General features: G+C 46.8%; 1 protein-coding gene across 1 annotated transcript in view; it reads left to right on the forward strand.

The window, feature by feature from the left end:
- The window catches only part of RFX4 (regulatory factor X4), a 320232-nt gene that overhangs the window by 274089 nt on the left and 29908 nt on the right, over nt 1–16235 (forward strand). The gene's annotated exons all lie outside the window — the stretch shown is intronic.

The following is a 16235-nucleotide window of genomic DNA, read 5'->3' on the forward strand; positions in this document are numbered from 1 at the left end:
TAATAAGGACAGGAGTGTAGTGTTTACATTGCACTGTGCCCTGTTTTCATTTCTTCATGTATAACTATCTCTGAGAGAAGAGTGAATTGAAGTGTGCCCCAAACAGCACATGTGAGAAGTTGGCCTGGTATATGCTGTCCACTAGTTATAGGGGGCACCTTGCACCAGTCCAAACAACCCTTATTGATGATTAGGTTTAAGACAACCTTTATTGAAAGCTGTCCTAGTGGTAGCTATAGAGAGCAGCCTTTAGGCTAAATCTCGAAGGAATGTAAAGCAGCTTGGTTTACCAGATTATAACCTATTGAATGACCAAATGAAAGGAGAACCACACAAGATATATATATAAAATATATGTATTTATTACTAAACACTCTCTACTAACCTCTTTATGGGATTAGAGAGCAATGCACACAATATTACAGTTCTAAAACAACAGTAAATAGCTCAAAATACAATGGGCCCCAGGGGGAGACCAAACCATATATTAAGAAAGTGGTATAAGAACCACAACTTGGCTAGACACAGTGCCTAGAGCACGTAGAATCGCTGGGACCCCAAGGAACCACCCGAGGTAGTGACACAGGGGAACCACGGGGGACGCGTGTGGTGTGAGAATACAGCCGCGAGCTCCGTACAATCCCTGGGGAAAGTAACGGTTGAAATTTTAAAGATTAAGGACACTTAGGAGAGGACTTGGAGTAAACCCTTTTAGACTTAGAAGATTCTAAGGCGAGCACCCACGTGAGCACCGGAGTACTCATGTTACCTAACCCAGGGAAGACGGGTGCATAGGTGTCAGACGGTGTCGGGAATCTTCGCTTTCTTTAATGGAGAAATGCTGCAAAGTGCTGCTGCCATGGAAAGGAAAAGTGTCCGGTGTGATCCAAGCCTGGATCGAAGATGTGAAGAACCTGAAAGCCGAAGGAACAGAGTCTGGGTCACTTGCCAGTGAACAGGGGCACGATAGACGAATGCCCACCGATGTCGGGTGTTTCAGGTGCGATGAGGTGACGCTTGACTCTGCTGCCACGGGGACCAGGAGGCATCGACGACTACCACAGTCTGTAGTCGAGCTGTCCCACGAAGGATGTCGAGTGCTGGGGGGGTCGGTGTCCAAATTGGAGACCAACAAGCATTGGCAACGGCAACCCACGCGGTGAGAGTGTGCACCAGCAAGGTCCTATGGGCTCCCCAAGCGATGGAGAGTCAGGGCACGTCTGGAGCAACCAGGTAATCCCATTGAAAGTCAAAGTACCCTTCTCAAGGACCCACAAGTCGACGGACAAGGGATCCCAAAGGTACTTCGAGAGGAACCACTAAATACCAGCCCACGGGTCACCCGAGGAGTGTAGGGCAGTAATATTCAGTGGAATCACTGCTCCGGGTCTGGACTACACGTAGCCCAAAGCACAGTCTCAGGGATCGCCAAGAACCATATGCTCCTGCAAATGTGCACGGTGTCAAGGGGTTAGGGTTGCACGGTCCCCACGAGGGCTTTGGATCTCGGGATTGCTGAGAGCGCGGATCACCTCGGGAAGCTTGTAAACCCACCTCCTGTGTTGCAAAGTCTTCGGAGTCCTTCAGGAGCTGCGTAGTTGCAAACCGGACAGATGCGTCTTTGGTGCCTCCCTTGCAGGGGAGTAACTCCTTTACTCCAAGGGAGATTCTTCGGTCATCCAGTTCTGGGATTCTGTAGCAGAGTTTCGTCCAGCAGCAGGAGGGCAGACTCATGTCTGTGGCTAGCAGCATCCATTTTGTGATGCCAGGGTCTGTGAATCTGGTACCGGGTGTACCGGTGAAGTCATGTTTCTCCCTCTAGTAGAGTGGAATCATACCTCTCACACCAGTTACTGATGTGAAGGTATGATTCCAAGGTGTTTGACACAACATGTTTCCGTGCAGCCATTCCAAAGTTAGCATTTACCGCGAGGTTATAATGCACTTAAGAGTATATGGTTTGGCTGCATCACAAACAACCCCGGAATAAAGGTTCCGTAGGCTACAGAGGGGCTCTGCTCATGCATGGGCACCCTCTTACATAAAACCCAGCACCCTGCCTTCAGGATTGATAAGGCTTGCCATAGGGGTAACTGATAGGTTTATATGTTCAGTGATATGGATACATATAGGGAACCTATATCTAAGTAAGGGGTGCATAGTCCACCTTACACAGGTTGCTGTAGCAGACCTGTGGTGTCATTTTAAATGGTCTCCCGTGGTGACATAATACATGCTGCAGCCCCTGAGAGGCCTCTTGGGTACCTATGCCCTAGGTACATAATATACCTTATACTAGGGACTTATAAGGGTACCCCCGAATCCAATCTGTGGTGTACCTAAAGTACATGCAGTCAATTTAGAGAGGAAGCAGCTAGGCTGGGGCCCTGGATAGTAGGGTCCCAGCCAGACTAAAGTAAAAAAAACAGTGAAACATCAGCAAAAAGTGGGGGTAACCATAAGAAGCAGATCCTACTCTCTTAGAGCACAACAATAAAAAATGAATGACCTCGAGGACAAAAGTTGCAAAGCGTTTTAGGTCAGTCTAATTCTTTCAGCCTCTTGTGTTTTTTTCCCGCTAAGAGCATGTGTGAATTTCACTGAAGAGGAGCACACTGTAAAGATTAATAGAAATGTTTTTTTGTATGCAGGACAAGTTGTCGGAGCAAAGGGGGCCAGGCTCAAAAGATAAGTGACCTGGAACTCTCACAGTACACATCCAAACAATTCCTCTATGGATTATACAGTAGTCAGTCTCGGCCCAGATGAATAACAATCCACAAAAACCACACACATCCACCCCTCATACAAGCAATGAAAAAGAATAATAACTGCATGACAAGGAAAAAACAACAGTTGCAATAGGCATAGAGAGAAAGCCTTAGAACCAGGAGAAAATAAAGGGGTGGAAAAGAGTACTCAACTTTATAGGGAATAACAAGGTGGAGCAGAGTACTCAACTTCTGCGTTTTAATGGTGTTATTTTGACTCATGCTCTCCACTATAGAGGCATCGTGGAATTGTGATCACTAGTGCTTCGAATCTTCCCTCTGCCAACATCCATACCAGCACCCACATCATCCTCCGCCACAAATACTACTTGAACTTTTCAGCTCCAGCACTCAAGCCACAATCTCCTTTTCTGCAATGGAATGCCCCCTTTCTACCGCCCTTGATTTCCTGTATGCAAACCTGCTGTCACCTCATCTTCACCCTCCATCTGAGAAAGCATTGCCACTAAGCTGTAAGCACTGACATCAACTGTCATAAAAGGCATACGCCCCTTCACATACTGTTATAAAGCTGAAGCTGAAGAAATCCTTTTTTGATTAGATCAAAGTTGCTCCTACATTGTTCAGACCACAGTAAATCATTCCCCTTTTTGGGCAGGACCCTAACACATTTAATAACATTGCTTCAGGCATCCGGGAACTTTGAATACAACTTTCAAAGTCCTGATAGTGAATGTAGCTGTTCTTTGTCCATGGATGGAGGAGCTTTGAAAATGCTGCTAAGTAAACCAGGTTTTGGCTTTCCACCTTTACTTAAGACTTTGTGTGCCAGATATTCCACCTCATTATATTTAAAGATACAATTATTTTCCCTCACAATTATCCCTTTATCCCACAACGAAGTCTAAACTTGTTGACATCAGTGTCATGCTCAGCCACATTAAAGTTGAGATTATTGTCCTGGGAAGCTCTACAAAAGTTGAACCTTTAAACAATTTGGTAATGATTTTCTGACAGAGGCGTCAGAAGCCAAAGCAATTGGCATACAACAGAACTGGAACGCACCATCAGGTGTTACAAATGCTGTGATGTGTCGTGAATCAGCCTCTAGTTCCACCTCATGGTAAGCTTTTCGAAGGTCCAACTTCGTAAACCATTTAGCTCTGCTCAAAGTGATGATCAGATCTTCAATGCATGGAAGAGGAACGTTCTCTACCCATATAGCGTTATTTAAGCATCTGATGTCACTGCAAAGACGTAACTCGTCTGGCTTCTTTTACACAAGAATGAGGGGCAAAGGCCACAAAAAAGCCTTCAAGAGCTCAATTATGTTCTGTAATGATTTTGAGAACTCACCACGTACACTATGAGGAACATTTCACACTCTTTGCTTAGCAAGCAAAAAATCCTTCTTCAATTCAATGGTGTGTTCACCATCCTTAATCAATTTTGTTTTCCCATAAAACACCTGAGCAAACTTCATGACCCAAGGATTCTCTGTATCAGTGTCATGCTTACCCATCAAAGAAACAGGAATATTTTGCATAGGCCTAATGACTAAAATCAGCTTGGTGTCCACAACAGCTTGGTGCCTTTTTTGTGACAAACACTTTTACTTTAATCTTTTTATCTCTAAACATAATATTTGTCCAAAAATATCCAAGAAAATTGATCTTACTTACTGCAAATGCCCTTGTGCTGATATCTCCTGGTAATAAGTAATCACAATAAACATTTTGCTTGTCCACAGAAATTATAGTAACTGTGTCACCAGAGGTCAATAATAGATCAATATTTGCATCATCAAAGTTCATAGATATGCAAGGTTCCTCACACAATCTTAATATTTTTGTGTGAATCCCACTTTACAGTTGACTAACAAAAATTAGCTTGTTTAACCTTTCCTTGGCTCCTTCAATGTGAGGATCAAGGGTTGCATTCAACTCCTCTGAATACTTTCCCAAAATGGCCAACCTTGTTACATCTTCAACGCTCCTGACCCAAAGCAAGACAGCTTTTAGAACGGGGTGTATGAAATTGTGAACCACATCTCTTAACACATGACCTTGGGGAACTGCCTATTCAATCAATCAATCAAAACATTTGTAAAGCGCACTACTTACCCGTGAGGGTTTCAAGGTGCTGTGGGGCGGGGGTGGTGGTTGGGGTTGCTGCTGCTGGTCGAAGAGCCAGGTCTTGAGTCGTCTTCTGAAGGTCAGCAGGTCTTCGGTTTGTCGTAGATTGAGGGGGAGGGTGTTCCAGGTCTTGGCGGCGCGGTGGGAGAAGGACCTGCCTCAGGATGTGGTTTTGTGGATGCGCGGGAACGTTGCCAGGGTGTGGTCAGCGGAGCGGAGTTTCCTGTTGGGTACGTAGAAGGAGAGTCGACTGTTGAGATAGGCTGGGCCGGTTTTGTGGAGTGCCTTGTGTGCGTGGACCAGGAGCTTGAAGGGGATTCTTCTGTCGACGGGGAGCCAGTGCAGGTTCCTCTGGTGGGGGGTGATGTGGTCGCGGCGCGGGATGTCGAGGATTAGGCGTGCAGATGCGTTCTGGATTCTTTGCAGTCTGTTGATGAGCTTGGTCGAGGCTCCGGCGTAGAGGGCGTTTCCGTAGTCGAGTCTGCTGGGAGGGTGTTGAAGCAGGTGGAGGAGACTGCGTTTACTTGTTTGGTCATGGTGAGTTTCGAGTCGAGGATGACTCCCAGGTTGCGTGCGTGGTTGGTAGGGGCCGGGGGTATCCCCAGTGATGCGGGCCACCAGGAGTCGTCCCATGCTGAGGGGTTGGGCCCAAGGATGAGGATCTCCGTCTTGTCTGAGTTCAGCTTAAGACGGCTTTCCTTCATCCAGTCGGCGACGGCCTTCATTTCCTGGTGGAGGTTGGATTTGGCGGTGAGAGGGTCATTGGTGAGGGAGACAATCAGCTGCGTGTCGTCGGCGTAGGAGATTATGGTGAGGTCGTGCTGTCGGACGATGCGTGCAAGTGGTGCCATGTAGACATTGAACAGCGTCGGGCTGAGGGAGGATCCTTGTGGGACGCCGCAGATGATCTCGGAGGTTCGGATCGGAACGGGGTGAGGCGGACTTTCTGAGTTCTGCCGGTGAGGAAAGAGGTGGTCCAGTCCAAGGCCTTGTCACGGATCCCTGCGTTGTGGAGGCGCGTGCGTAGTGTGTGGTGGCAGACAGTGTCAAAGGCGGCAGAGAGATCCAGGAGGATGAGGGCCGCCATCTCGCCGTTGTCTAGTAGGATCCAGATGTCGTCTGTGGCGGCGATGAGGGCGGTCTCGGTGCTGTGGTTGCTGCGGAATCTTGATTGGGAGGGGTCCAGGATGTTGTTGTCTTCGAGGTGACGGGAGAGCTGGATGTTAACTATCTTCTCGATGACCTTTGCTGGGAATGGAAGTAGGGAGATGGGCCGGAAGTTCTTGAGTTCGCTCGGATCTGCCTTGGGTTTCTTTAGTAGAGCGTTGATCTCTGCGTGCTTCCAGTTCTCAGGGAGGGTAGCGGTCTCGAAGGAGAGGTTGATGATGTTGCGCAGGTGGGGTGCGATGGATTTGCCGGCTTTGTTGAAGATGTGGTGTCGGAGAGGGTCGGACGGGGATCTGGAGTGGATTGTGCCCATGGTCTTGATTGTGTCCTCGATGCTCACGTTGGCCCAGGTTGTCAGGGAGTCGTGGCTGGTGGGGTGCGGTGGGTCCGGCGTGTCGAGGCCTGTAGGGGTTGTCCGGGGGTTGAAGCTGTCATGGATGCCAGTGATCTTGCGGCGAAAGAAGGTTGCCAGGGAGTCTCACAGGGCTTGCGATGGCGGGATGTCGTTGGCGCTGGAGCTGGGGTTGGAGAGTTCCTTCACGATGTTGTATGACGTAACCTTGTCATTTCCATACACATTTCTTGTAACTTTTTTCAGTTTGTTTTATTGACACCTTAGTCACATTGAAACTGGTTCGTGGATATTCAAGTTGTTTAACATCTTCTCTGTCCTTTTAGCAATAGCTAGTTCTTTGTTCAAATTAGGATTCTCACAAGTCAATAGACGTGCTGGACTTTCTTAAATTACATCTAGCTACCTTTGGCTGTGTTGGGAGTGCTGTCACGGTTGCCTGTTCTTTTCCAGCTGCTAACTCACCGCCTCGCGGCCCCCGCTCCGCGGGTGCCGCTCGCAGGCTCAAGACTGTGTCAGGGTCCTGGTTTTTTTGGTCCCCTGTTGTACATAGGAGCACCAACGCGTCTACTGCAACCACCTCGCAACACACAAGCTCAGAGGTGGGACTGCGAGGACCAGCCTGCTGAGCGGCGCTGATCGGCCGCAGCTGGTCCTCTTCCCGCCCCCTCCACCTGTTTAAAACCTCACGGAGACTGTGCTGCTTGGGTTCGTCCTTTGGCTGTGTTGGGAGTGCTGTCCCGGTTGCCTGTTCTTTTCCAGCTGCTAACTCACCGCCTCGCGGCCCCCGCTCCGCGGGTGCCGCTTGCAGGCTCAAGACTGTGTCAGGGTCCTGTTTTTTTTGGTCCCCTGTTGTGCATAGGAGCACCAACGCGTCTACTGCAACCACCTCGCAACACACAAGCTCAAAGGCGGGACTGCGAGGACCAGCCTGCTGAGCGGCGCTGATTGGCCGCAGCTGGTCCTCTTCCCGCCCCCTCCACCTGTTTAAAACCTCACGGAGACTGTGCTGCTTGGGTTCGTCCTTTGGCTGTGTTGGGAGTGCTGTCCCGGTTGCCTGTTCTTTTCCAGCTGCTAACTCACCGCCTCGCGGCCCCCGCTCCGCGGGAGCCGCTCGCAGGCTCAAGACTGTGTCAGGGTCCTGGTTTTTTTGGTCCCCTGTTGTGCATAGGAGCACCAACGCGTCTACTGCAACCACCTCGCAACACACAAGCTCAGAGGCGGGACTGCGAGGACCAGCCTGCTGAGCGGCGCTGATCGGCCGCAGCTGGTCCTCTTCCCGCCCCCTCCACCTGTTTAAAACCTCACGGAGACTGTGCTGCTTGGGTTCGTCCTTTGGCTGTGTTGGGAGTGCTGTCCCGGTTGCCTTTTCTTTTCCAGCTGCTAACTCACCACCTCGCGGCCCCCGCTCCGCGGGTGCCGCTCGCAGGCTCAAGACTGTGTCAGGGTCCTGGTTTTTTTGGTCCCCTGTTGTGCATAGGAGCACCAACGCGCCTACTGCAACCACCTCGCAACACACAAGCTCAGAGGCGGGACTGCGAGGACCAGCCTGCTGAGCGGCGCTGATCGGCCGCAGCTGGTCCTCTTCCCGCCCCCTCCTGTCACTCCCCTTGATAATCTGCCAAAGCCAAGCGCACGCGGGACGCGCGCGGGGCAAGGGCCGGGGCGAAGACCGGGCAAAGAGCGGGCCGTTTGAGGCCGTTCGAGGACATAGAGGACTGGCCTGGCCCACCCCCCTTGGTTTTTGTTATCTGACTCGTCCCTTTTCCACCAGTAAGTACATTGTGGGTACTGCAATTCAAATATATCATGAGTACACGGGGCAGTCGCAGTAAAACTGCAATGGGGCTGAGTAAGCCCAGCGGGACATTGGATGATTTCCTTGTTAAGACTAATCTAGCAATTGATGCTGAAATCACTAAAATGCAGAAGAGGGTGTCAGTTGAGCTTGACGCGGCACGTAGGCTTTCCCAGACCTTTGCTAACTCTAAAAAATCTTCCCTAGGGAAAATCGCGTCTGCTGCATCTCCACAACATGCTTCTTGCCCTCCCCCACTGATAATCCATGCCGATGTTCACCATGCTCCCCCACCTCTTTCCCTTCCATTAGAGTCTATACCCACCTTAACTACTGCGCCCCCCAAAACTTTCGAGGGAATCGCGCCCACTGGACCTGGAACTGCCATTGTCTTGTCGGATAGCCCTGACCCCCCTGACCTTTCTCCCCCAGTAGCAAAAAATAAAAACAAAGATGGCCCAACTCTAAAAAAGAAAAACAATGCAAGATCTGCTTATGCCCGCAAAAAAGAAAAAATTGCAAGGTTGCAGTTCTTTAATAATAGGCGAACACTATCCACCACTGGGGAGACCATACAAGCGCCAAATTTGGTTAACCATCTAATAGGGGGGGACAGGGAACACAGCAATCTTAACGTAGTCCTTGACCCTATTCAAGGGCCTCTCCCCACATATGGTGAGAAACCCAAAGAGGGAGGGCAAAGTGAGCCAGGGAGGGATAGAGACAAGGGGGGTGATGACGAAGATTTTCTTAAGATAGTCTGGGGTACATTAAAACAATTACTGTCACCTCTGGAACTCAGACTCTCTCGTATCGAGAATAATCTCCTCGAGATGGATAAGACCTTAGTCTCCCTGGCCACCCTTAGCCTAAAACAACTGGAAGCAACTTATCCTCATATTGCTGAGAGTACTCCTCAGGAGAATGACGATGGTATTCACCCGGCTCCAGAAACTAACGTTAGTTCCCTTGCCCCTGAAATGCCACCTCCGGTCTTGTCCCTACCCCCACCAAAGCCAACCCCAATACCCACACCCCGCTCTAAGCCAATCGTTCCCTTTCCCCTAATACCAAAAATCCCAATACCAGTGGCAAAAGGCCCCGAGAACCAGACCTTACCCAACCCTATCCCTAAGGCCGCCCACAAGCCCAATAAGACTAATATCCCCCCTACTGCGCGCATAACCAACCAGTACCATGGCCGCCAGAACTTTCGTGGGGGCTACATTGATCTTCCTCCTGACGCCGGGCCCTACGTCGTCATACTGGCTGGTGTACCACCACTTGACCCGCTTTCTATGGAGACCCAGTGGTCCCTAAAGAATAAGGTGATTCACTGGCTCAACATCAATAGACAGCTCCCCAATACTGTTAGGACTAGGGTTCTAATGGTTAGGAGAGTGCCATGGGTGGGTCGTACCTATACATCCATCCCTGGAGACTGCATAGTGGTCTCATTTGCAGACCCTCACACAGCCCAGCATATCACTATTTGGGATTCACAGGATACTGACCAATCTATTGTCACCAGACCCCTCACCTTTTTCTATCCTCCAAAACAGACTGTTGAGCCACCTGGGGCTTGGTCAATAGCCCACAATCGTAGATGGAAAGGACATGGGGATGGTTGGCAACCCTTTGACAACTGGTGGGAAGGAGCACCCACTATGAACAGGTTTGAATGTCTGGATCAGGTGGATTGACTGGGAATTAGTGTCGCTCCAATCCTTACCAATGCCCAAAATCCCCTAACGGAAACTGTCCCGAGTGAAAAATTAATGCCCATACCCCAAGTTCCAAGCCACATTGGGATAGACCTAAACCCCCCTGAACAGCACCCTCTTACTGCACAGGTCAAACTACAGGCAGACCTTGCACACCTGCAAGTTTGGATAGGAACAACGGGGAATGCAGGGCATCATCCACAGGAAACTAGAAACCCAATGCACTCTCTCCTTTCTTGGAATGTTGCAGGCCTCGGTAGTAAGATCACCCACAAACCTTGGCTGGAGATTGTGCAGAAGTATGGCATCCTATGCCTACAAGAAACCTGGCTTATAGAGGAAGTGCACATGTTGGGCTACCGAACCTTCCATTCCCCAGCTGTGCCATCAGCCCAGGGTCGCAACAAGGGGGGCTTGTGCACATACATATCTAACGTAGGGGATGTAAAAGTTTGCGATTTCCAATCCAATCAGTACTTCCAAATCATACTACTTAAATGGGGCACTTCGCAAAAGGTGATTCTTGTGAATTTTTATAATAATTTGCCAATTAGTGAGGTGGAATCAAATTTGAATATTATGATCCATCATATTCACAAACTGAGAGATCAAGGTTCGGGGGATCACATAATGTTGTGGGTGGGTGACTTCAATTGTTCCGTCTGCCCGTCTTCTGAGCTAGGTTTGTGCGGCCTGTCAGATCTCGGGGAGAACGGTCCTCTGCACTTCTCCCACACCAACATGGGGTCTCTTCTTAACAATGTCATATTTACCTTTGACCTCACTTTTATTAACCAGGCATGCTCCCCCCCGGTTCCCTTTGCCCCAACGTACAATGGAAGAGGTTGTAAATCCACAATCGATTTTGCCTTGATATCACCCACCTATCCTGACTTTATAACCTTCTGGGAAACGGGGGATGACCCCATGAGCGATCATTATCCCATCACCTTCGGGGTAAATCTCATGGAGGGCAAAGTAAAGGAACCTAGTAGGGTTCTATATCCATTTGAGGTTACCCTATCTAAGACCAATGGGTATGTAATTAAATGGGAGCAAATGAACCCAACATCCTTCTTTCAAAACTTCCTATCCTCTTGCTCCACGGACATACTTGCCTGCTTAGAGGAAGATACTGACCCAAAGAGCATCATGGTTGCTTTTTCTAACATTTAGCGCCATATAAAAAATGCACTGACTAGGAACTGCAAAGACAAGGGGAGGCATACTCGTGGGTGGTTTGACTCTAGATGTACATCTACACTGAAAATCTTAAAGAAAGCTTTGTCTGCCGACCCAAAAGATAGAGTTCAAATTCGTCAAGCGAGATACGATTATAAGCTGGCAATTAAACAGGGCGAAACTGAAGCAGGAGGCCTGGGAAGCTTTGGGGGAAGCCGCCAGGAATAAGGACAGCAATGCCTTCTGGAAAGTCATAAGATCTGTTTATAACTCAAAAGACAGAGATAATTCTGTAGAAGTGGCTATAACGGCTGAGCTCTGGGTAGAACATTATGGTAATCTTTATTCCAACAACACACAGGGTAATGCCCCGAACCCATGCAAGGTGAATTCACCCCCAGATAGCATAATTCAGGATAACCGCCTAACTGTCTCCCAAGCAACTCCTTACCCTATTGAACTGGTATTTACCACACTAGAAGTGGAAGATGCCCTTAGAGAAAGTCCTTTAGGTAAAGCCCCCGGCCCTGACCACACCCCAGTGGATCTCTATAAATCAGAACCGGACTTCTGGGTTCCCTTGTTAACCAATGTATTAAATATGGGAAATAAATGCGGTTTTATTACCACCTGGTCGGACGCAATCGTAGTCCCCATATTTAAAAAAGGGAATAGGGACGACTCATGAAAGTTGCTGGCAGGATTGTCCTTAAGAGGATACAACACTGGGAAGAAGAGAAGAAGGTTATCTCGGAGTTCCAATATGGGTTCCGAAAGGGACTAGGGACATTGGAGCAATCCCTAAACTTGTCCCTATTAGTCTCTAAATATACGCAGGCCGAAAAAGGGGACCTATTTGTTACCTTTGTCGACCTCAGCTCCGCATTCGATTGCGTGGACCATGCGATGCTCTGGTCGACACTGGAAGACATCGGGGTGGACTCAGCTATCCTCACATTTATCAAAGAACTATATAGAGAAGCGGGGGCCAGAGTAAGATTTGGGAACCAGGGGCAATGTTCACAAAAATTTGCCATAAACAGAGGGGTGAAGCAAGGCTGCATACTTGCGCCCTTGCTTTTCACATTTTACATAAACTCTATCGCTGAAAGCTTAATAACTCTGTCAAGCGATTATCCGGCTGTTAATGGTAGGCCTGTACCCATTCTTTTATATGCCGATGACGCGGCAATTATGTCTAGGACAAAAGTAGGTTTGCAGAGAGCAGTAAATGAATTTTCATCCTACATGGGTAAAAGAAATTTAAAGGTGAACATTTCCAAAACTTTCTCCATGCCCTGCTCCCAAAAGAACAACAGACCATCATGCTCAATATATTTAGATCAGCAAAAGATTGCCATCACAGACACTTTTTGCTATTTGGGCATTGTGTTTGACAGGTGGGGAAGGTGGAAACACGCAGTGTCAGCTAGGAAACTCGCCTTTAGCCGTGCCATAGGTGCTTTAAGAACCTTTGCAGCCAAAATTGGGGGTAAACCCATGCAAGAAATGTTACAGATCTACCGGGCAAAGTGTATAGCTACGGCCACATATGGCGCAGGTATCTGGGGTTTCGAGAATGTGTCCTCATTACAAACTTGCGAGAATATTTTCATCTGTTACTTACTAGGTGTGTCCAAAACCACGTCGACTTTTATGACTCACATTGAGACCGGCGTCAAATACCTTAGCGACATCATAAAAATATCACCTTGTTTGCTCTGGCATAAGATTTGGACCACAGAGGAGTGCAAATTGAATAGAAATCTCATAAAAGACTGCATGGCTTTGGACGGTGTAGCAAAAGTCAAGTGGCTGCGATACGTACAAACAATGTTTTCTAACATTGGACACTCTGAATTTTACGACGAACCAGAGACCCTACAAACCTTGACTAGACCGGCCCTTAAAAAACTATTATCTATACACTTAGAGAGTGCTAGATGGGACACTGAGAAACTTAAAGGCACAACCCTGAGCTATCAGCAAATCACCCCTACTGAAGGCCTACAATCTTACCTTGGGATTGAAAAAGCACCCTATGCTCGCATGCTTTTAACTAGGCTGCGCCTAGGGATTTTCTTCCGCTTGGTCACTTTGCCGAAACAGAATGACTGGGCCTCATTGAAATTAATATGTCCATGCGACGACCATTCAACACAAAGTAACATTCACATCATGTTCTTTTGTAATCTGTATACCAGCCCGAGGAAATTATTTCTTCTACCCTTACTTAAACGCTGGGGGATAAGAACATGTAAACCTGCATATTTAAAATTTTTGCTTTTAGAAGATGTGGATGTCATCTTTGCTGTTTCTCGCTTCTTAATGTTAGTGATGAAATTTAGAAACTCAATGAGTTAACTAACACATGTTAATATTGACTGATTAGTGTAAAACGAGGCCCCTCATCCAAATGACTGCTGCAGATTTTAACTTTTGGAGAAATGTTTTATCCATTTTTGTAACTTTGTTGATATGAAAACTGTTCTTAAATTGTCTGCATAAATTGTATTTGTATGCTTTTATGATTTATTGATAAATCGAATAAAGCTTATTGACTATGACTATGACATCTAGCTACCGGTGTTCATGCAGGAGTTGAGAAGTGAAACCTTCAAATTCACAGTCAGCAGCCAGTAATTTCAGTCCAGTGATATAAGCATCAACTGATTCATTAGAGGCTTCAGTCCCAGTTAAAAAAAAACAACTTGTGGTGATAGACCAAAATGTGTTATTTCCTTCAGATATAATATGACTGGTTCAGAGAGCTTTAAAATACATCTAAGATTTTTCATTGCTAAGGTGTATAGTCAGTGAGACATTTTGACCCTCAGCTACTAAATAATAATATAAAAGGTTCCTTTTTCTATCAGGTCTGTTTCCATGACCATTTATGAATAAAGGATTTGATCCAAAAACGCCACTTTAGTGGACGTTCGCCAGTATCTTGGAGGAAGGGAGAAGTAGGTGTCACCGACTGCATGGTACAATAACAACATCCAGCAAAAACAAAAAGCTGTAAAATGTAGAAGCAGTTTGAATCCACTGCAGGATGTGTGTGCAAAAATCACAAATTGAAGTGAAGAGAGGCAATTAAATAAATTATTTGACAAAAGCATGCAAACTGCTGTAATATATGATGACCCGAAACAGCGTGCAAGTCGCTATGGAACTTTCAGATCAGCACACAATATGTAGACTTGTGATGACCATCCATAATTGAAGACACAGTACTTGAAAACTCGAATTTAAACACTAGGATTATAAGTACCATGCAATGCCAGCAAGTGACATAGGCAACGCAGGAAGTTAGGCTACACACAGGAGCTAAATGCTTCCGGAATATTTCTCAATTACATTATCCTATGAACTAGAGAAGTGCTGGTTTCTGAAAAAGTCCATACGCTGAAGATTGGCAGCCTGACATTAGAAGAGGCTGACACACTGAAGAAAGTCAGCACATACTTAAGAAACAGTGCAAGCAACTTTGAGGGATCCCATGAGAAGCACGCCCTAGCAGGAGGTGACTCTATGTTAAATTCTCCTGACCAGGACATGACACTCAGAATGAGCGCGTAAGGCCAGGCTACAATGCTGTAAAAGCGTGAGTGAGGCCAGGCACACGCATCAGGAGTGCAGGACGTTGTCTTGCAGAAGATTTATTTGGAAGCGGCCAATACAGGACACAATAAATGGAAAAAAGCGCAATTAAAAATGATTCAGAGGAAAGGCTGAAAATGCAAGCACATTAGCCCCTTTGACCCCAAGGTATAGAAGAAAATCGAGAAACATAAGCAGTTAGAATAGGTATACCTGAAGAGACAAAACAGTCCAGTAAGGTTCCTGAGGGTTCTTGGTAGGATGAACGTCCACTTATCACCAAAATTGTGAAGTTCAATGAAGAGAGGAACACTGCAAAGATTAACAGGAATGGTTAATTGTAGACAGAAACAGGTCTTACATCAAACAGAACCCAGGCTTAACTGAGAAGCAACCTGGAACTCTCACATTACGCGTCTAAACAAATCCATACATAATATGCAATAACCAATCCCAGCCCAGATTAATGGTCATCAGCAGAACTCCACAATATACTGCTTCTTTGGAGGTCTAAATACAAAATAGAACAAGCCAATGGGTTTGACCTTGGCAAACTTGTGCGATGGGTACATTTTTGTGAAAAAGGTTTGTTGGTAGCATATACCAAGCAAAGGTTTTTAAAACAGCACACAAGAGTAAACATGCTGTAGTCTAAGTATGGCAGTGATTTGCTTTCGATAAAAATGTTACATTGAAAAAAATAATATTTTCTATAATATTTCTAGAATAGTAGAGGTGCTCTCTAGGAACCAGGTGTACTTAGAAAATATTTAGAAACCCTCTGTTTAAAAGTATCTCACAGGAAAACATGTTTTTTATTGGTGTAAAGAAAATATGCTATTGTATGTGAATTACTATAAACTGAAGAAATAGTTGAAAGAATGAAAAGGAAAAAGCGCTGCCAAAGTAAGGTATTGGCCCACCAGACCTGACACTGTAATGGAATTTTATTAAGCAGATGTGTATGTGTGGTCAGACAAAAAGCTGTCACCCACAGTGCAAGACAGCCAGTGGCTGAATTGGCCTGACCCATTTACCTGGGCTCTCTGCTGTGGTGGGCAGAAGCAAAATTTGAATACAAGTCCAATAGGCCAGTGGATAAAGAGGGCTTACCCAAACCCCCTAAATGTATGTAAATATGCATGTATTTTTTATTTATGAACTTCTTCATTACATAAGGCTGTTGTGACTGCTAAAGCGGTCTTTATTGAAAACTGTAAGCGTTAAGTCTCAGAAAGCAAAGTCTTTTTGGCTGATACAAAGAGCCATGGGTGGCTAGAAGTTCAACAATTGGCAGTTTTGTGGGTGCTACATTCAGTGCCGCTATGACTAGCAGAAGAGCTCTGGGGGGTCTTGTGATGGTTTAACACTTAGAGGGCCAGCTTCCTGGAATGGGGCTTAGGTGAGAACAGAGGCATAGCTGCAGTGACTGGAATCCTCCTCGTGCCTCTTTCTTAAGCTGCCCTATACTTCCTGTCTTTTTATCCTACTCTTGCAGGTTGTTTCTCATGTCTTCTTTCTCCCTTTACCACTGTTTCCCTC

The sequence above is a fragment of the Triturus cristatus genome, chromosome 4_1, assembly GCF_964204655.1.
Source record: "Triturus cristatus chromosome 4_1, aTriCri1.1, whole genome shotgun sequence".
Taxonomy (NCBI): Eukaryota; Metazoa; Chordata; class Amphibia; order Caudata; family Salamandridae; genus Triturus; species Triturus cristatus.